Below are 23,592 nucleotides of genomic sequence, written 5' to 3'. Positions count from 1 at the left end.
TCGCAGCTAAATTCAGGTCCACCAGCCGAGGATACAGCTCACCACAATCTGGAAACCTAAAAACACAAGACAAGAATCATTTACTTATTGGGAACCTAATGATTTGGATTTTTACATTTAGCAGTTGTGGCTTATTTATGCTTATGTCCTTGGAGAACATTATGATATGTCGAAGAAATAATGCAAATATCCTGCTTGTGGGTCATACAATGAGATATTGCACAGTTTGGCAAAAAAAACAAAAAATGTATACTTAATTTTGTTTTGGCTTCAAAGATATTACTCTTTATTAAAACAGGCACAGCCATTAATAGAGTAATTAATACTATTTATTTAGGACACAGAGTTTACAGTAAGATTTCAAACTATAAATAAGTATATATAAAACATACATAAATAAAAAGCTCCAGTAGAATAGTAGCTAAAAGTTTTTTTTTAACGTTTAATTACAAGATAGTCCTCAATTTACCCTAGACTCAAATAGAACTTTCTTTAAAATAAGAGGTAAAAATCTTCCCTAGAACAAGATGGCAGAGGAGTCGGTGGACATGGGGTACATCTCTCTCCAAGGATACATCAGGAATACACCTTTAGAGACAGAAGTGCATGCAGAACAGCAGCTAACGGCAGACAAGAGTACCTGACCAGTGGAAAAGAATATATAGAACCACGCAAAACTCGGTAGGACGAAGGAACTACGGGAAAAACAGGAGTGTTAGAAGGACTGGACCTGCCCTCGGCGGGTGGGGGAACTGAGGCAGGGGTCCAATCCCCGCATGGGGCAATTGTTTGAGTCAGAGGAGAATCATTTAAGGCTGAGAGTGAAACAGCTGATCTGTGGCAGCCTAAATGAATGAGAATTAGACAGTCCTTGCCGCAGCCATACATACCCCAGACAGGGGCACAGGTCCCCTGGAAGGCGCAGCAGCTGGGAGCTGGAGTTTAGGGATTGTGGGGCAATCCGAGAGTGAGGGTTGCTATTGACTGCAGAGAGATGGATTGCGGGGATGTGAGGGAGGAAAAGCCAGGCAGCCACAGAAGCAAGGCGATACTGCTGAGTCACGGGAGCCACCACCATAGCCTCTCTCTCCCCACATGCCACAATAGAGAGGCTGGCCCATCGAACGCTACAGAGTAGACCCCACCCAGGGTGCCATTTTAAGTGCCAGAGGCGCCAACCTATACAGTAGGATCTCAGCCAGGAGGGCCCTCTATGTGCCTGACACACCGAACAAGAGAGAAGGACCCCAAGCAAGGTAAGCCTCTAAGTGCCTGAACAGGCGGAAGCTACAGATTGGCCTTTTGATCGCCAGCTTACAAGAGGCTGGAAAAAAGACTCTGACAGGGACATAACTTCTGCAGCGGAAGGCAGTCCGTGTCCTTGCATACTTGGCACTGCCAGGGTCCTGCAAGCCAAGCAGCTGCGCCACTTCATGCTCAACTCGCACTGGGGCAGAGCTGCCAATAGGCAAAAAAAAGTCTTACGTCTACACCCACAGGGTTGCTTCAGTCATGTGCAGCTCTTTGCTGCCCTGTAAACTGTGGGCTGCCAGGCATCTCTGTCAGGGAGGAGGGGGTTCTCCAGGCAAGAATACTGGAGCGTACTGGTCAATACTGGTTGCCATACCCTTCTAGAGCACTGTACTTCCTGCTGCCCTAGCAGCCAACTCCCATGAGTACCTGGTGCTGCCAGAACCCCTGCGCCCCAAGCAGCTGCACCACCTCCACACCTGGCCCTCACAGGGGCAAACCCCAAGCCCTCCAGGGCAGCCCCGGGAGCAAACCCCAGTGGATGCCCCACATGTATATGTGGAAATGAAACCGCAATTAAACCCCAGGGGCAGTGTGGCTAAGGAAGAAGACCCAAAGCCTTACCACCAGCTGCATAAGCTGCAGATTAAATCCACACGATCAACTAGGAAGACTCTGTCTCTATGGAATAAATAAAAGGTCACTGAGAGCTCCCACAAAAGAACACTCACTAGTTCTGACAGCTGTGGACACTGGAGGCAAGAACACACAGGAGTAGGACCAGATTAGAATCTGAGCTGCCCCACAGCAGGTCCAGAGACCAGCAGTGTTGGAGGGCATCCGAGGGCGGTAAAGTGGACTATGACTCCCAGCGAGGGCAAGGATGCTGACAGCAATGACTCAAGAAAAACATTTATTATTCTTATTTTTTGACTTGTTCTGTAGATTCTTTTTTCTTTTTTCCCCCCGCTCTGTTGTAGCTGTCAATTTTACTGGCACTATGAAATCCAATTAAGCTTTTGAGCTTTATTTTTTCTAGTCACATTTTTTTTACTGTTATAAACCTCTGCCTCTACATTGGGCTTCTGCAATTCTGTGGAGTTTTCCTCTTTTTTTTCTTTTCTCTCTTTTAAATTTTTTAAACCTATTTTTATTTTTTCTATATTTATTCCTTTGTTTGCTTTTCCTATGGTTCTTTTCCCCTTGCAGTTAATCTTTAACACATAAAAATCTTCTTTATCTAACTTTGCATGTCTATTCTTTGTTTCTTTCTCTCCTTTCCTCTCAACATGGTTGTTAGTTTTAGTTTCAATGCTTTATTCCCCAGGTGGCACTTTGCTTTAGTTTTGTTTTCCAGTTTGTGCTTTGGCTAGTTTTGTTCTGGTAGATATAATTTTGGGTTTCTTTTGTTCACTGGGTCAATCTATTGTACTTTATTTTTGTTGGACTTTTTTGATTTTGCCTATGGGTGTATATGGAGAAGGCAATGGCACCCCACTCCAGTACTCTTGCCTGGAAAATCCCATGGGCGGAGGAGCCTGGTGGGCTCCTGTCTATGGGGTCGCACAGAGTCGGACACGACTGAAGTGACTTAGCAGCATGGGTGTATATGTGTATGTGTATATTCAGTCACACTTTTTAATGTTGTTATAAACCTCTGCCTCTACATTGGGCTTTTGCAGTTCTGTAGAGTTTTCCTTTTTTCTTTCTTCTTCCATTTTTTTTCTTTTCTCCTCTTTATAATTTTAATTTTTTAAAAACCTATTGTATTTTTTGTATATTTATCCCTTTCTTTGCTTTTCCTACTGTTTTTTTTCCTCTTGCAATTAATCTTTAATGTGCATAAATCTTCATCTATCTCTATTTAAATTTGCATGTCCATTCTTTCTTTTCTTTCCTTCCTTTCCTCTCAACATATTTGTTAGTTTTGTTTTCATTGCTCTATTCCCCACTTGGCACATTGCTTTAGTTTTGTTTTCCAGTTTGTGCTTTAGTTAGTTTTGTTCTTAACTGGTAAATATAATTTTTTATTTCCTTTGTCTGCCGGATTAATCTACTGTGCTTTATTTTTGTTGGACTGTTTTGACTTTGCTCATGGGTGTATATGTATATGTGTATATTCCATTATTTTAACTATTATTTGCCTGATTTTGTAATTGCCATTTGTCTGGGGTTCATCTTTGGTTTCTCATTTTTGGATATTTGTTTTAATCTCACTTAATGCCATAACAAACCACTTGTGGAATCTTTGTTTCTGACCAGAGATCAAGTCCCAGACCTTTGGAGTAGGGACACTGACTCCAAGACCCTAGACTACCAGAGAACTAACTGTAGGGAGTATCCAACAGTGAGAACTCACAAAAGGAAACCACTTGAACACAAGACCCAGCACCACCCAACCACCAGTAGCACCCTGTGCAGGACGCCTCATCTAAACAACAAACAAAACAAAAATACAAACTCAATCATCAGCAGACAGGATTACCACCTCACTCAGCCTTACCCATGAGAGGAAACGCAAACAAACAAACAAACACTCAGCACAAATCTCACTCCACACAAAGCTTACACAACCACTGGACCAGCCTTAGGAGGGCAGAAACCAAAAGAAAGAATTCAACCTTCTTTAAGGAAAGAATTCAACTTTGCTTGAAGCCTGGGAAACGGAGACTTCAAACACAACAAGTTAAGAAAAAATTATGAAAAGGCAGAGAAATACTACACAAATGAAGAAGCAAACTGGAAACACAGAATTCGAAATAAATGAAGAGGAAACAGACAAACTACCTGAAAAACAATTCAGAATAAGGAGAGTAAAGACGATCAAAAACCTTGAAAACAAAATGGAGAAAATGCAAGAATCAATTAACAAAGACCTAGAAGAATTAAAAGAATGAAAAGAACTGAGCATAGTCTCAGAGACCTCTGGGACAACAGCAAATGCACCAACATTCAAATTATAGGGGCCCCAGAAGAATGAGAGAAAAAGAAAGGGTATGAGAAAAATTTTGAGAGATTATAGTTGAAAACTTCCCCAACGTGGAAAAGGAAATAGTCAATCAAGTCCAAGAGGCTCACAGAGTCCCATACAGGATAAACTCAAGGAGAAACACGCCAAGACACACACTAATCAAAGTAACAAAGACTAAACACAAAGAAAGAATATTCAAAGCAGCAAGGGAGAAGCAACAAGTAACATAAAAGGGAAACCCCATACACTCAACAGCTATCTTTCAGCAGAAACTCTGCAGGCCAGAAGGGAATGGCAGGATATATTTCAAGTACTAAAAGGAAAAATCTACAACCAAGATTACTGTACCTGGCAAGGATCTCATTCAAAATTGATGGAAAAATAAAAAGCTTTTCAGACAGGCAAAAGTTAAGAGAATTCAGTACCACCAAACCAGCTTTACAACAAATGTTAAAAGAAACTTATACAGTCAAGAAATATAACAGAAGAAAAAGATCCAAAAAATCAACCCCAAACAATTAAGAAATGGCAATAGGAACATATATAGCAATAATTACTTTAAATGTAAATGGATTAAATGCTCCACCCAAAAGACACAGACTGGCTGAATGGATACAAAAGCAAGACCCATATATATGCTGTCTACAAGAAACCCACTTTAGACCTAAAGACACATATAGACTGAAAGTGAGAGGATGGAAAAATATATTGCATGCAAGTGGGAAGTAAAAGAAAGCTGGAGTAGCAATCCTCATATCAGACAAAGCAGACCTTAAAATAAAGAAAAGTACAAGAGATAAGAAAGGACACTACATAATGATCAAGGGATCAGTCCAAAAGGAAGACATAACAATTATAAATATCTATGCACCCAACATAGGAACACCTCGATACATAAGACAAACACTAACAGACATAAAAGGAGAAATTGACAGGAACACAATAATAGTAAGAGACTTTAACACCCCACTCACACCAATGGACAGATCATCAAAACAGAAAATAAATAAGGAAACACAAGTCTTAAATGACACATTAGATGAGATGGATCTCACTGATATCTTCAGGACATTCCATCCAAATGCAGAAGACTACACCTTCCTCCCAAGGGCACATGGAACATTCTCCAGGCTAGACCACATTTTAGGTCACAAATCAAACCTCAGTAAATTTAAGAAAATTGAAATCGTATCAAGCATCTTCTCCGACCACAATGCTGTGAGACTAGATATCAATTACAAGAAAAAAAACTGTAAGAAACACAAACATATGGAGATTAAACAACATGTTTCTAAACCACCAACAGGTTACTGAAGAAGATAAAAGGGAAACAAAAAAAATTCCTAGAAACGAATGACAATGAAAACATGACAACTCAAAACCTATGGGATGCAGCAAAAACAGCTCTAAGAGGGAAGTTTATGACAATACAATCCTACCTCAAGAAACAAGAAAAACATGGAATAGACAACCTAACTTTACACCTAAAACAACTGAAGAAAAAAGAAAAGCCCCGAAATTAGTAGAAAGAAAGAAATCACAAAGATACAAGCAGAAATAAATGAAAAAGAAATGAAAAGAAACAATAATAAAGATTAATAAAACTAAAAGCTGGCTCTTTGAGAAGATAAAATTGACAAACCTTTAGCCAGATTCATCAAGAAAAAGAGAGAGAAGAATCAAATCAACAAAATTAGAAATGAAAAGGAGAGGTTACCTCAGACAATGCAGAAATACAAAGGATTATGAGACTATTATGAACAACTATGGTAATAAAATGGATAACCTGGAAGAAATTGACAGATTTTTAGAAAACTTCTATCTTCCAAGACTGAACTAGGAAGAAATAGAAATTATGAACAACCCAACTGCAAGCACTGAAATTGAAGCTGTAATCAAAAATCTCCCAAAAAACAAAAGCCCAGGACCAGATGGCTTCAAAGGAGAATTCTATCAAATATTTAGAGAACATCTAATACCTATCCTTCTAAAACTGTTTTAAAAATTGCAGAGGAAGGAACACTTCCAAACTCATACTACAAGGCCACCATCAACCTGATACTAAAACCAGACAAAGACAACATAAAAAAAACTCCAGGCCAATATCACTGATGAACAGAGATGCAAAGATCCTCAACAAAACTTTAGCTAACAGAATTCAGCAACACATCAAAAAGCTCATACACCATGATCAAGTTGGGTTTATAACAGGAATGCAAGGATTCTTCAATATATGCAAATCAATCAATGTGATACACCATATTAACACATTGAAAAAAAGATCATATCATCTCAATGGATGCAGAGAAAGACTTTGACAAAATTTAGCACCCATTTATGATTAAAACTCTTCAAAAATGGGCACAGAACGAACCTTCCTCAACATAGTAAAGAGCATATATGATAAGTCTACAGCAAACATTATTCTCAACGGTGAAAAACGGAAAGCATTCCCCCTAAGATCAGGAACAAGAAAAGGGTGTCCACTTCCACCACTATTATTCAACATAGTTCTGGAAGTCCTAGCTATAGTAATCAGAGAAGAAAAAGAAATAAAAGGAATTCAGATCAGAAAAGAAGAAGTAAACTCTCACTGTTTGCAGATGACATGATATTTTACATACCTAAAGACAGTATCAGAAATGACTAGAGCTAATCAGTGAATTTAGCAAAGTTGCAGGATACAAAATCAAAAACAGAAATCACTTGCATTTCCATATACTAACAATGAAAAATCATAAAGAGAAATTAAGGAATCAATCCCATTCACCATTGTAACAAAAAAATTAAATATCTAGGAATAAACTCACCTAAGGAGACAAAAGAACTGTACACAGAAAAGTATAAGACACTGATGAAAGAAATCAAAGACGACACAAACAGATGGAGAGACATTCCATGTTTCTGGGTAGAAAAAATCAATATTGTGAAATGACTATACTACCAAACGCAATCTACAGATTCACCGCGATCCCTATCAAATTACCAATGGCATTTTTTCACAGAACTAGAATAAAAAATTTCACAATCCATATGGAAACAGAAAAGATCCCAAATAGCCAGTCTTGAGAAAGAATGGAGTTGGAGGAATCAACCTTCCTGACTTCAGATTATATTACAAAGCTACAGTCATCAAGATAGTATGGTACTGGCACAAAAATAGAAATATAGACCAATGGAAAAAGATAGAAAGCCCAGAAATAAACCCATGCACCTATGGCTACCTTATTTTTGACAAAGGAGGCAAGAATTTACAATGGGGCAAAGACAGGCTCTTCAATAAATGGTGCTGGGAAAACTGGACAGCTACATGTAAAACAACGAAATTAGAACACTTCCTAACACCTACACAAAGATAAACTCAAAATGGATTAAAGACCTAAATGTAAGACCAGAAACTACAGAACTCTTAAGAGGAAAACACAGGCAGAACACTCGATGACATAAATCAAAGCAAGATCCTCTATGACCCACCTCCTAGAGTAATGGAAATAAAAACAAAAGTAAACAAGTGGGACCTGATTAAACTTGAAAGCTTTTGCACAGCAAAGGAAACGATAAGCAAGGTGAAAAGACAGCCCTCAGAATGGGAGAAAATAATAGCAAATGAAACAACTGACAAAGGATTAATTTCCAAAATATACAAGCAGCTCATATAACTCAATGCCAGAAAAACAAACAACCCAACCAAAAAGTAGGAAAAAGACCTAAAGAGACATTTCTCCAAAGAAGACATACAGATGGCTAACAAACACATGAAAAGATGCTCAACACTGCTCATTATTCAGTTCAGTTCAGTTCAGTCGCTCAGTCATGTCCGACTCTTTGCAACCCCATGAATCGCAGCACGCCAGGCCTCCCTGTCCATCACCAACTCCTGGAGTTCACTCAGACTCAAGTCCATCGAGTCAGTGATGCCATTCAGCCATCTCATCCTCTGCCGTCCCCTTCTCCTCCTAGAGAAATGCAAATCAAAACTACAATGAGATATCACCTCACAGCGGTCAGAATGGCCATCATCAAAAAATCTACAATCAATAAATGCTAGAGAGGGTGTGGAGGAAAGGGAATGCTCTTGCACTGTTGATGGGAATGTAAACTGATACAGCCACTATGGAAGATGGTATGGAGATTCCTTAAAAAACTAGGAATAAAACCACTATATGACCCAGCAATCACACTCCTAGGCATATACCCTGAGGAAACCAAAGTTGAAAAAGACCCATGTATCCCACTGTTCACTGCAGCACTATTTACAATATGTAGAATATGGACGCAACCTAGATGTCCATTGACAGATAAATGGATAAAGAAATTGTGGTACATTTACACAATGAAATATTACTCAGCCATCAAAAGGAAGGCATTTGAGTCAGTTCTGATGAGGTGGATGAACCTAGAACCTATTATTATACATAGTGAAGTGAGTCAGAAAGAGAAAGCTAAATATTATATTCTAATGCATATTATGTGTAATCTAGAAAAATAGTACTGAAGATTTATTTATAGGGCAACAATGGAGAAACAGACATAGAGAAGAAACTTATGGACACAGGGAGAGGGTAGGAGAGGATGAGACATTCTTCACCACCTCAAATGCTATTTTATTATGCCTGTGTTAGAGCCCAAGAAATCTGAATTTTGACAATTTTCCAGACTTGAGAAAGCATCACACGAACAGTACAGAAAAAACAGGGACGTGCTGCAGACATTCTCACATGATCAGAAGTACTGTTCTCATGAACTTCCTGCATTTTCAGTTTTCTTGGCAGCATCAGTTTCTAAGCCTTCAGACTCCCATCAACTAAATATTCAGTAGTTACATGGGTCAAATAGTTTCCAAGACAACTGTCACTGATATTAAATTTGCCAAATACATGTATAAGCTTATACTGAAGCTGATTAATACAAACCATTTTCTTCACAAGGCTTGGATTATAAAGCCAAATGACAGAAAAACTGCACAGAGGCATTTATTAGAACTCTGCAGTAAGGCAGGGCTTTAAGAGAAAAACACCTAAAAAACACTCTATCCTTGAGTCCAAAAGAAGGCACAAACTTATAAACACAATACAAGATACAGCAGCATGATGTATGAAGCAATCAAAATTATGAAAGACTTCATGTCAGTCCCTCAACACAGGATTTTTTAATCAGTATTTGCCAGTACTGGCAGTACAACAATCAGTATTCTAACAAAAAATGTAAGCAAATGCACAGAGGTTCGAACAGGGTGTGTTTAGTACTGCTGGGGCATGAAAAGTACATGAACTGTAAGCACAAGAGGTAAGCACTTTCAGAAATATGTGTGTGCATGTGTTTGCATAAACACTGATATAAACATATCAATGGATATATCTGTACATCCAACTGCCAATTCACCATATACACACTCCTTACTTTTTAATCCTTCTAAAACCAAACTCTTGATTTCCACTCCTTAGTTTCTCCATTTTCACAAATGGTAATCCCATTCTTCTAGTTGCTCAGGCCGAAACCCTTGGGATCCTCCTTGAAACTGCTTCTGTCATATCCACCTCACAACCTATCAGCACTTCTTGTCATTCGACTTCACAACGTATCTAGAATCTGACCTCCACAGCGTCCACCCAGTTTGAGCTATTAGTACCTCATCCTTGGATTTCTGGAGTGGCTTCCAGTTCATCTCCATTTGTACACAAGAACAAGAGTGATCCTTTAAAGACATGCTACCCCTGTGCTCATGACCATGTCTCTTCTGCTCAAAATCTCACTCACTCAGAATCAAATCCAAATTCCATAAAGGAGCTCTAAACACACCCCCAACCCCAGTGCTTTCTGATTGTATTTCCTTCCTTTCTCCCTTACTCACATGGCTCTAGCCTCTGTGGTGTCCCTGTTGTTTTGTGAATATAACCAGCACGCTTCCACTTCAGAGCCTCTGCACTTGCTGCTCTGCTTCTTCTGCCTGGACTGATCTTCCCTAGATATCTGTATCATTTGTTCTCACATTTCATTCATTTCCCTGTCACAGTGTCTCCTTATTAAAAAGGACTTCCCTAATGTCTCCATACTATATCACTATCACCTAACTATTCTTTCTTATTGACATTCATTGCCACATGATGTCTATTTACCTGGTAAGTCGATTCAGTCATGTCCGACTCTGTGCGACCCCAGAGGTGACAGCCCACCAGGCTCCCCCGTCCCTGGGATTCTCCAGGCAAGAACACTGGAGTGGGTTGCCATTTCCTTCTCCAATGCATGAAAGTGAAAAGTGAAAGTGAAGTCACTCAGTCGTGTCCGACTCTTAGTGACCCCATGGACTGCAGCCTACCAGGCTCCTCCGTCCATGGGATTTTCCAGGCAAGAGTACTGGAGTGGGTTGCCATTGCCTTCTCTGGTCGAGCACATGGAAGACATCCAATTAATATTTTTTTTTAATTTTAAACTTTACATAATTGTATTAGTTTTGCCAAATATCAAAATGAATCCGCCACAGGTATACATGTGTTCCCCATCCTGAACCCTCCTCCCTCCTCCCTCCCCATACCATCCCTCTGGGTTGTCCCAGTGCACCAGCCCCAAGCATCCAGTATCGTGCATCAAACCTGGACTGGCATCTCATTTCATACATGATATTTTACATGTTTCAATGCCATTCTCCCAAATCTTCCCACCCTCTCCCTCTCCCATAGAGTCCGTAAGACTGTTCTATACATCAGTGTCTCTTTTGCTGTCTCGTACACAGGGTTATTGTTACCATCTTTCTAAATTCCATATATATGCATTAGTACACTGTATAGGTGTTTTTCCTTCTGGCTTACTTCACTCTGTATAATAGGTTCCAGCTTCATCCACCTCATTAGAACTGATTCAAATGTTTTCTTTTTAATGGCTGAGTAATACTCCATTGTGTATATGTACCACAGCTTTCTTATCCATTCATCTGCTGATGGACATCTAGGTTGCTTCCATGTCCTGGCTATTATAAACAGTGCTGCGATGAACATTGGGGTACACGTGTCTCTTTCCCTTCTGGTTTCCTCAGTGTGTATACCCAGCAGTGGGATTGCTGGATCATAAGGCAGTTCTATTTCCAGCTTTTTAAGGAATCTCCACACTGTTCTCCATAGTGGCTGTACTAGTTTGCATTCCCACCAACAGTGTAAGAGGGTTCCCTTTTCTCCACACCCTCTCCAGCATTTATTATTTGTAGACTTTTGGATCACAGCCATTCTGACTGGTGTGAAATGGTACCTCATAGTGGTTTTGATTTGCATTTCTCTGATAATGAGTGATGTGGAGCATCTTTTCATGTGTTTGTTAGCCCTCTGTATGTCTTCTTTGGAGAAATGTCTGTACTAATATTTGCTGAATGGATGACTGTTGACTAAATATATTCATAGAGCCCTTACCCAATTTAACGGCTTCCCTGGTGGCTTAACTGGTAAAGAACCTGCCTGCTAATGCAGGAGATGCAAGAGACGTGGGTTTGATCTTGGGGTCGGAAAGATCCTCTGGAGAAGGAAATGGCAACCCACTCCAATATTCTTGCCTGGAAAATTCCATGCATGGACAGAGGAGCCTGGTGGGCTATAGATATAGTCCATGGGGTCTCAAAGAGTTGTACATGACTAAGCACTCACCCCACATACAAGTTAATTAGAAAGATGACTAGAAGGAATATGGAAGACATTTGAGCTGTACAAAATTGAGAGCAGAGATATGTGATGAGCCATAACTAAAACCAGATAAGGCAGTGAGAATGAGACAGCTATGAAATGAGTTAAATAAAAGCAATAGTATCTACAGCTGACTGGATGTGGGAGCTTAGGTCAATGAAGGAGGAATATGCCTTATAGGAATTTTAAAAAAAATGAGCAAGGAGTAAAATCAATTTTAGACATGTTGAAGCTGAGGTACTTGAGACAAATTCAGGCTAGGATATCCAATGGCTGCTTGTTAGGCAGATTTGGAACTTACCAGGATGCCAAGGCTATAGATTTGGATTTAGGAGTCATCAGCATGTGAGTAACAGTTAAAATCAGTGAGATGAAATTATCCAGGGGAAACATATAGAATCAAAAAGAACAGAAACAGATTGCTAGGAAGCACCAGGAAGAAGAAGAAGGTGCAAGAAAGGAAATTGAGAAGGACTGGGCTGAGATGTAGCAAACCACAATAGTTTGCACAAAATGCCAAAGTGATTTTCATTAAAGGAGGACAGACTGAGGTTGAGGGGAGTAAGGGTCTAATATGGAATAAAGGTGAAATGAAATATAGGTATGAAGTGAGTGACATAGATTTGGCATAAGTGCTGAGGAGAATGAATAGAAACTCTCCTGTTGACCACACTGGAAATTGACTAAAGACAAAGAGCAAATAGAGTGGCTATGGTTTAAAATGTCTATCAATAGGAGAACGGATAAGCAAAATACAGTAATCTATACAATGGAAGACAAAAAAAAGGAAAGAACTATTAATAAACACAAAAACATTAATGAGTCTTGAAAATAGAGCAAAGAAGAGCAATCTTAACTCAGGCAAAATAAGAGTTATACAACGTATGACTTCATTTGTATGAAGTTCTAGAATACACCAAGTAATTATCTAGGAAGGATGCTAAACAGTAGTTGCTTCCAGAGGATGGTATAGACATGGGCTGACTAGCAAGGTGCATGAGAGCATGAGGTAATGGTAATGATCCAGTTCTACACCCTTCTAAGGATGTGACTCTCTAAGCTGCAGGTTTTTTATCAAAATTCAGGTGCTATCTTTAGATTTGTGCATTTCCCTGTAAAGTTTTAAACAGGAAAAAAAAAAAAAAACTATAGACAAATGTTTAGGGAAGGACCTGATAAAATATTTGTGAGGACAATAACTGTTGTCTCTAATTTATTTTGAAATACACTCAAAGAATAATGTAGATTAGTGGATCAATAGAGGGATGGACAGATGTGATAAAGTAAATATAATAAAACAATGATAGAATCTGGACTGTAGTAAAAAAAAAAAAAAAGGAGTTGCTATGGTTTAAATAATTAAATATGCAGCATAATTAATTTGTAAGAAATTAGTTGAATTGGTCCAGCTAGAGAGCTGAACAAGCACAGTAGACGGAATAAGTTGAAATTGTTAGCAAAAGTACTATTTTATGTGACAGACAACAAAGCTTAACCTAAGTAAGAAAAGAAATGAGATCAGGAAGGGAGCTATCAGGAAAGGTGAGAGCAAACCCCACAACTGTAGGGTATCCATAAAACTGGAGAACAGGTGCAGTACGAACAAGGATATGAGAGATGTGGAAGAAAGAAAGGTTATTGTGAAAGATCAGTTTGTCAGAACTTAAGTAAGAATTCAGAGGTAGGCAATTCCAGGCAAAATAGTGAGGACATAAAACAGATTTAATACTATCAAAACAGAGATCATAATATTTCTATAACTGTACATAATCTATTAAAATAAAAAGACCATTAAACAATAGAAGTTAGACACAAAACATAAAATAGGATTCCTGCCGAGGTAATTCATAACTGTTGTTATAAATACTAATAAACTTAGATTTCTAAAAGAGGAGCTATAAATATTATAAGGTTTTGGGGAGACAGTGGATGAATGGTTTGATGGGTCTAGACAAGAGAGTATGTCAAATAGGTGGAAAATAGAGTAGACAAATAAAGCAAATTATCAGTGAACTGACTATAAGTAACTAATGCATGTTTTAAGATTCTCCATCTATCAAATGACAGTAACAATGTAGGCTTTTTACCTATCTCCAAGGGCTACTGACGGTTGACTCATTGGAAAAGACTCAGATGCTGGGAGGGATTGGGGGCAGGAGGAGAAGGGGACAACAGAGGATGAGATGGCTGGATGGCATCACCGACTCGATGGAGGTGAGTTTGAGTGAACTCCAGGAGCTGGTGATGGACAAGGAGGCCTGGCATGCTGCGATTCATGGGGTAGCAAAGAGTCAGACATGACTGAGCGACTGAACTGAACTGAAGGGCTATTGACAGATGATAAATAAAATTAATTTTAAACATGAAGGAAAAAAAAGTGTTCTGTGCAGCACTGCCCATAATAGCAAACCCTTGGAAATAACTTAAATGACCATCAGTAGAAGATGGCTAAATAACTACAGATAGTAATATTAACACAATTGGCCATTACACAGCAATTAAGAGGAAAGAACCAGACTAACAAATATAAACAACAAATACAGATATAAACACAGATACATAAACATTATATATTTATATATATATGAAACATAAAAAAGTATATAATGTTGCTTATGGATTTGTTTGTAATGTATAGTAAGAGTATAAAAACAAACATAAGAAGAATTAACAACAAATTCAACATAATGATTATCTCATCTCTGGGGAGAAAAGAAGGAAATGAAATCAAGATGGATACTAATGAAGGAATCTTCAACTCTTCCTGTACTGTTTTATTTCTTTAAAAAAGAAATCTGGGGCATTCCCTGGTGGTCTGATGGTTAGGACTTGGTATTCTCACTGTCTGGGTCCCAGGTTCCATCCTTAATTGGGGGAACTAAGATCCTGCAAGCCATGGGGGATCTTGGGTGTGGCCAAGAAAAAAAATCTGAAGCAAACACTGCAAAATATTATTGGACAAAGCTAGATAGTAAGAGTTTTATAGGTATTCATCTATGCTTTATCCTTGAAACATTTAAGAAAACAAAAAAGGCACAACGTTATAGTATAAAAAATGCAGTATTACTACCATACACATTATTACTAACAATTATGTTCTCTTATACAAATCTACTGGAGAAGGCAATGGCACCCCCACTCCAGTACTCTTGCCTAGAAAATCCCATGGACGGAGGAGCCTGGTAGGCTACAGTCCATGGGATCGCTAAGAGTCTGATACGACTGAGCAACTTCACTTTCACTTTTCACTTTCATGCATTGGAGAAGGAAATGGCAACCCACTCCAGTGTTCTTGCCTGGAGAATCCCAGGGACAGGGGAGCCTGGTAGGCTACCGTCTATGGGGTCACACAGAGTCAGACACAACTGAAGTGACTTAGCATAGCATACAAATCTATAAGACTGTCAGGTAAATATCCTCAAACCTTTAGGAAATGCTTACAATCTATATATTGGAAGTGATCTGAAAAGTATCTGACATTTTCTGGGTCTGGGTATGTTAATACATGACAGTAAAACAGAACCAAGGGACTTTCCTGGCAGTCCAGTGGTTGATTCCGTGCTTCCAGTGCAGAGGCCATGGGTTCTATCTCTGATCAGGGAACTAAGATCCCACATGTTGCATGGTCAAAAAAAAAAAATTGAAAAAAAAAAAAAAAAGAAAGAAAAATAGAAATGACAGAACTACTATAGTCATTAACACTGAAATCATAAGATATTCAAGTCCCATTAAATCATTAAAGATATTTAATAATGAGGCAACAAATGATTATGTTCTCTATATCTTCTTTTATAAATGGCATTACTTTTATAACCGGGGGTGGGGGGGTGGGGGGGTGGGGACTATAAGGGAAAGATATCAACAATCAATATCTTGACTATGTTTTTCTTAATTATTTTAAAAATTTCTTCATAGAAATGTTTTTTTCCACCTTTTTCATTTCATTCCAAATTCCTAAGGAAATGAACAGCTCTGAGGCATGAAACTTCTGTTCAAAATTAAAAGTAATATATACACTTTGAAAAGTTCTTAAAAACTGATGAACTAGAAGACAAATAATTTTAAATATGCTGCAAGAGAAGCAATGGTTCATGAAAAATCTATGATTTTCACACCTACTGCATTCCATATCTTCAGGCCAAGGAACACCAAACAGCTCCATGAGCTTCGAACACTCACTGTGAGCCCCTGACAAAGTCTACGGCAGGGAAGTGTGACACGACCGTATTCCTCACAGATAGGAGCACAGAGTGCACAGGGAGATGGCCGGAAACCCTGAGAGCAGTCCAAATTCACCACAGGGCGGAATGGCCAGGAAAAAGTTCAAATCAGATCATTAGATGGACAGTTGTATACATGTCAAAGTTTTCTTCATATATAATATGGCAATATTCTTGTTTTTTCTGTTTCAGAAGATTTCTGAAGGCAATTAAAATTTTCTGAAGGTAAATTTTTGTTTTTTTTCCAACAAAACCCTCTTCACCCTACCCCTAGAGATTCTGATTTGGTTAAATATGAGGTGTATTGCAGAATCTATATGGATATTTTCATTATTACAGGTGATATTAATGAAAAGGCCTGGCTGAGAACAAAACATAACAATACAGTCCATTTTACACAGAAAAATCCACAAAAGATAAATGCATCAAATGCTCAGAAACCTGATTACTGCTTGGTAATGGGAGTACAAGAGATTTCAATTTTGTTTTTCTTATGTACTTCAATTTCTGTATTTTGTTAACTAACATGTATCAATAGGAGAGGAGGATGAAAAATGAAAGGAAAGGGTAGGAGAGGAAGAGGAGTCGTTATACACAGTAGTACATATTTTGAGGTGGGAGGTAAAGGAAGAGGTATCACTTTGGTCTCATATTTTCCTGTTCTTTTTACATTAAAAGAAAAATTTAAAAACATACACTAGAGTTCTTTGAACTCTGAAATCACATGATGTAAACAGAGCTAACACTGTAAGCTGATATTAAGAAACAGAAAAAATAGTGGCCCCAAACAAAGCCATACTAAAGTTATCATCATAACCATAGGAATAGATCAATTATCCCAAGAAATGTACATCTGGGCTTATGACTACCAAATATTTTTTTCACCACGTTTATGTAACCAGTTTCAGAGTCATTGCTGATTTTTAACTAATAACATATTCTCGCCACAAGGCCTTTCCACTAAGACTCAATCAATTTATTTCTACATTGATATAAAACATTTTCCAGAAGACTTCTATACACAACGCAGTCACAAAAACCAAGAGTCACTTAGAGAAACTGGTGTTAAAAGAAGTCAACTGTATAAGATATGTGATAACTGATACATAACTATATGTGACAATCACTTTATCAATTATCACTATCACTATATATAATATATATAAAATAACACTACATATTATATATATACCCTATACATAATAAATATAACATATACTATATATAATAACATATAAGAAACTATATGCAACCAGCACTTCCAAGCATGAAGAAATAATTTTAAATTAATAACTTTAAATTAAATCAATGTTCCCATCAAGAACAACTTCAAAATACAGGAAAAGTTTTAAAGTATCTATTGAAGGCTACTAGAGAACTACTGAAGGAAAAGAACTAGACAGACCAGGAATCGGAGAGCAGGGAAGCATGCAGAGGTGGCCTGATAAGTGCGGCCACTTCTCCAAGGAGGTATCTGTTGAACCTGGGTGTAAGGCAAGAGACTGAGAAGCAAGTTTTGCCCAGGCTGATGCTAGAGAACCAAGAAACCAGCAGGGCTCTGGTAGTTGTGCAAGACCATATATAACTGAATCACCTTGCTGTACCCCCTGAAACTAATACAACACAGTTAATAGATGATGCTCCAATATAAAATAAAAATTAGAAGAAAAAAAAAGACTACAGACAAAATTCAAAACAAAAGTGACAGATGGCTGAACAGGGAAGTTCCTCGTTTGAGCCCTTCAAGATATTTGAAAATTCTGGAGATGCACAGGGCAGGAGGTTAAAAAGCTAAGCACAAAGCCTCTGAAAAGCAGAGTGGAGATTTTGGCAGTGTTATCAGTATGAGGAAACATAAATTAGAGGCTCAAGTCCAGCTAGGGGAAATGAGCATAATTCACTCGCAGCTGGATGCCCCTCCCCTGAGTGACCACACTTGAGCAGTGGGGGCAAATGACAGGGAGGCAGAGACCGATCAAAACTGAAACCCAGCCTCAACTCAGCTCAGTCCCAAGACTGTACATGAGAAATATGTTGGAGAAAATAAAAGATGAAGGATTCCAGAAAATTGCAATCTATCATAAGAAGGGCCAAATGGAAATTCTGTAAGTAAAAGACATAAATGATGACATTAAGAGCTCATTAGATATACCAGAAGAAAGAACTGACAAAATGGAAAACAAGGCAATAGAAAATATCCAAACCAGAAGTACACAGACCAAAACCTACTGAAAAATACAGAAAAAAGCATAATAAATGTGTAAAACACGTGAAAATGTTTAGGATATACATAACTGGAACCCCAAAAGAGGGAAGAAAGAATGAACAGAGGGCAATATATAAGAAGATGATGGTCAAGAATTTGTCAAAACTGATTAAAGACAACCCATTTTCAAAAAGTTATGCAAATCCTCAGAAGAATATATACAAAAAATACACCTAAGCATATCACATTTAAACTGTGCGGAAAAAAAAAAGAAAAATATCGTAAAAGCAACCAGTGTGGGGAGGGAAGATAACTTACCTTCAACAGAACAACTACTGCTGGACTTTGGAATGCTAGAAACAACAGAATGACTTAAAGAGCTAAGAGAAAACTGCTCACCATAATACTATGGTCAGCAGAAATACCCTTTAATAAGTGAAGGCAAAGTAAACATATTTTCAGATAGGCAAAAACAGAAAAATTACTGGCCCAAAACTACACTAAAAGATAAAAGTAAGATGAAAATTCAAAAGGAATTAAAAGCCACAAAAGAGGTGAACATGTGGGAAAACAGAAATGAATGTTCTCTTTAAAAACAAAAAATAATGCCTTAAAAGATATATAAAATACAAAATAATTAAGTGATAATACTTTTGCCACCTGATGGGAAGAACTAACTCACTGGGAAAGACGTTGATGCTGGGAAAGACTGAGGCGGGAGGAGAAGGGGACGACAGAGAATGAGATGGTTGGATGGCATCACCGACTAAATGGACAGGAGTTTGAGCAAGCTCTGGGAGTTGGTGATGGACAGGGAGGCCTGGCATGCTACAGTGCATAGGGTTGCAAAGAGTCGGACACGGCTGAGTGACTGACCTGAACTGAAGCAAAAAATGTGCATATGAATGTTCATAACAGAGTAGTATTGTTATTCATAATAACCATAAAGAGCAAAATAAAGCAAAAGCAAGCACAGGAAAGGAAATAACAAAGAAGAGAAGCCAATGACACTGAAATCAGAAAATCAAATTTTTTTTAAAAATCACTCAACCCAAGAGCTGGTTCTTTGAAAACTTCAGTACAATTGATAAGGTTCTAGTACGAATGATTTAAAAAGACAGAGAAACACAACTTAACCAATATCAAGAATGAAAAGAGGGTATCACTAGAGACTGTACCAACATTAAAAATATAATAAGGAAGGACTTCCCTAGTGGCCCAGTGGTTAAGAATCTGCCTGCAATGCAGGGGACACAGGTTCAATCCGCTGGTCCAGGAAATTCCCTCATGCTTCAGAGTGACATGCCCATGTGTCACAACTACTGAAGCCCACACACTCTGCAGCCCAGGCTCTGCAACAAGAGAAGCCACCACAATGAAAAGCCTAAAACAAAGAGTAGCCCCCACACTCCGCAACTAGGGAAAGACTGCACGCAGCAATGAAAACCCAGCACAGCAACACTAACTTTCACTTTCCAATAAAAATGTTAAAAATATATAAGTTATATATTACAACAACTCTATGCATGTAAACCAGACAATTTAGATGAAGTAGACCAATTCCTCAGAAGTCAGACTACACAACTCACCCCAAGATGAAACTGATAATCTGAACAGTCCTATAACTATTCAACAAATTGAATTGTAGTTTAAATTCTCCTGAAAAAAGATATTCAGGCCTGATGCTTTTCATTGGTAAAATCTAACAATTTTAAAAGAATACCATTCTACACAATTCTTCCAGAAACAGCAGAGAACTAATCCCGAACAAATTCTATGAAGTCCGGATTACTTAATATTCAGTTCAGTTTAGTTGTTCAGTCGTGTCCAATTCTTTGAGACCCTGTGGATTGGCAGCAAGCCAGGTATCCCTGTCCATCAGCAACACCCAGAGTTTACTCCCAAACTCATGTCCATTTGAGTTGCTGATCCGCCATCCAACTATCTCATCCTCTGCCGTACCCTTTCTCCTCCTGCCTTTAATCTTTCTCAGTATCAGAGTCTTTTCAAATGCGTCAGTTCTTGCCCATCAGGTGGCCAAAGTATTGTGGTTTCAGCTTCAAACATCAGTCCTTCCAGTGAATATTCAGGACTGATTTCCTTTAGGATGGACTGTTTGGATCTCCTTGCCAGTCCAAGGGACTCTCAAGAGTCTTCTCCAACACCACAGTTCAAAAGCATCAATTCTTCGGCACTCAGCTTTCTTTATAGTTCAACTCTGGGCATCCATACATGACTACTGGAAAAAACCACAGCTGATTGATAGATGGACCTTTGTTGGCAAGTAATGTCTCTGCTTTTTAATATGCCATCTAGGATGGTCATACTCTTTTTCTTTCAAGGAGTAACTGTCTTTTAATTTCATGGCTGCAGTCACCGATCTGCAGTGATTTTGGAGCCCCCCAAAATAAAAGCATGTCACTGTTTCCACTGTTTCCCATCTATTGCCATGAAGTGATAAGACAGATGCCATGATCGTTATTTTATTTTCTGAATGTTGAAATGATCTGAATAAGAAAATGATCTTATTTTCTGAATGTTGAGCCTCAAGCCAACTTTTTCAGTCTCCTGTTTCACTTTCATCAGGAGGCTCTTTAGTTCTTCTTCACTTTCTGCCATACAGATGGTATCATCTGCATATCTGAGGCTATTAATATTTCTCCCAGCAACCTTGATTCCAGCTTGTGCTTCCTCCAGCCCAGCGTTTCTCATGATGTACTCTGCATAGAAGTTAAATAAGCAGGGTGACAATATACAGCCTTGACGTACTCCTTTTCCTATTTGGAACCAGTCTGTTGTTCCATGTCCAGTTCTAACTGTTGTTTCCTGACCTGCATACAAATTTCTCAAGAGGCAGGTCAGGTGATCTGGTATTCCCATCTCTTTAAAGATTTTTCAGAGTTTGTTGTGATTCACACAGTCAAAGGCTTTGGCATAGTCAATAAAGCAGAAATAGATGTTTTTCTAGAACTCTCTTGCTTTTTCAATGATCCAACGGATGCTGGTAATTTGATCTCTGGTTCTTCTGCCTTTTCTAAAACCAGCTTGAACATCAGGAAGTTCATGGTTCACATACTGCTGAAGCCTGGCTTGGAGAATTTTGAGCATTAGTTTACTAGCCTTTGAGATGAGTGCTGATGAAAACTGACCTTTTCCAGTTCTGTGGCCACTGCTGAGTTTTCCAAATTTGCTGATATATTGAGTGCAGCACTTTCACAGCATCATCTTTCAGGATTTGAAATAGCTCAAATGGGATTCCATCACCTCCACTAGCTTTGTTCATAGTGATGCTTCCTAAGGCCCACTTGACTTTGCATTCCAGGATGTCTGGCGCTATGTGAGTGACCATACCATCGTGATTATCTGGGTTGTGATTATCTGATCTTTTTTGTATAGTTCTTCTGTATATTCTCGCCACCACTTCTTAATGTCTTCTGCTGCTGTTAGGTCCATACCATTTCTGTCCTTTATGAAGCCAAACAATCTTGCTATTCCAAAGAATAGCAAGGAGAGATAAGAAAGCCTTCCTCAGTGATCAGTGCAAAGAAATAGAGGAAAACAATAGAATGGGACACACTAGAGATCTCTTCAAGAAAATTAGAGATACCAAGGGAACATTTCATGCCAAGATGGGATCAATAAAGGGCAGAAATGGTATGGACCTAACAGAAGATATTAAGAAAAGGTGGCAAGAATACACAGAAGAACTCTTTAATATTAAAGCAAAACAAAAGTGTGTTAGTCGCTCAGTCATATCTGACTCTTTGCGATCTCGTGGACTATAGCCCGACAGTCTCCTCTGTCCATGGAAAGCTCCAGGCAAGAATACTGGAGTGGGGTGCCATTCCCTTCTCCAGGGGATCTTCCTGACCCAGGGATTGAACCTGTGTCTCCTGCATTGCAGGCAGATTCTTTACTGTCTGAGTCACCAAGAAAGCCCAACAAAGATAATACAAAAGATGAAAACTATAGATTAATACCACCCCCTTAAAAAATGCAAATATCCTTCATAAAATAGTAGGAAATCAAGTCCAAAAATATATTAAAAGTATTACACAACACCACAACTTAGTAGGATAGTCCAACATCAATGTAATCCACCAAATCAACAGGCTAACATAACAAAGAGAAAAGTCACACAATCATACCAAATGATGCAGAAATAGCATTCATGATTTTAAAAGTTTTCAGCAAACTATAGAAAGTAACTTCTTCAACTTGATAAAGTATATTTACAAAAACCCTATAGTAAACATCATACTTTGTGGTGAAACACTGGATTTCTATCTTCAATGTTGGATACAAGGGAAGAATGCCTAGTCCCACCACTCATATTCAGCAGAGTACTAGAAGTCCCATCAGCACAAAACAAGAAAAGGAAATAAAAAGTGTAGCGATTGGAAAAAGAAAACTGTCCCTATTTGCATGTGACATTACTGTCTACATAGAACATCCTAAGGAATCTCAAAAAAACATTTTTAAATTAGTAACAACAACAAAAAACTAATAAAATAGTCCTAGAATGAGTAAGTTCAACAAGTTTGCAGAATATAAGAAAAACATACCTAAAAATTTAATTTCTGTATACAATTGTGTTTTTATATATAATGAACATGTAGAAACAAAGTTAAAACAATACATTTATAATCACATTTATTTTTTAACAAAGAAACACCTGGGTATATACTTAACATATGTATCTTGTGTGCCGAAAACTATAAAATGCTGATGTAATCAAGGAAGATATAAATAAATGAACAGATACATGTTTTATTAGTTTGCTAGGGCTGTTATAACAAAGTCCCTCAAACTGAGTGGCTTAACCAACAGAAATTGATTGTGTCACATTTCTGGAAGCTAAAAGTCTGAGATCAAGGTGCTAGCAGAACCATACTCCCTCTAAAGGTGATAGGGAAAGATATGTTCCAGGTATCTTTCTTAGTTTCTAGTAGCTCCTTGCCTTGTGGCAGCACAAACCTAACCTTCACACAGCATTCTCTCCATGCTTCTACACGTATCTTCCCTCTATGTGTACCTGTGTCCAAAATTACCTTTTACAAGGACACCTGTCATATTGGAACAGGAGTCCCTCACTGCTTCAGTATAAATCTGTCTTAACTAATAACATTTAGAATGACCCCATTTTCAAATAAGGTCACATTCTGAGGTACTGGAGGTTAGGGCTTATTAGGGGGACTCAAGGGACTCCCCTGATGGCTCAGACAGTAAAGGATCTGCCTGCAATGTGGGAGACCCAGGTGCAATCCCTGGATCGGGAAG

General features: G+C 38.4%; 1 long non-coding RNA gene across 1 annotated transcript in view; it reads right to left on the bottom strand.

Annotated features, from left to right (window-relative positions):
• Positions 1-3: 3 nt before the first annotated feature.
• LOC132342135 (uncharacterized) overlaps positions 4-23,592 on the bottom strand; it is a 67,903-nt gene continuing 44,314 nt past the window's right edge. The window contains exon 3 of the long non-coding RNA XR_009492158.1: positions 4-56. This is a non-coding gene — a long non-coding RNA (uncharacterized lncRNA). The remainder of the gene's footprint in view (positions 57-23,592) is intronic.

This window comes from Bos taurus, chromosome 21 (genome assembly GCF_002263795.3).
Source record: "Bos taurus isolate L1 Dominette 01449 registration number 42190680 breed Hereford chromosome 21, ARS-UCD2.0, whole genome shotgun sequence".
Classification (NCBI taxonomy): domain Eukaryota; kingdom Metazoa; phylum Chordata; class Mammalia; order Artiodactyla; family Bovidae; genus Bos; species Bos taurus.
The sequence above is the reverse complement of the archived record's forward strand: the minus strand, read 5'-3'. Positions and strand labels throughout refer to the sequence as shown.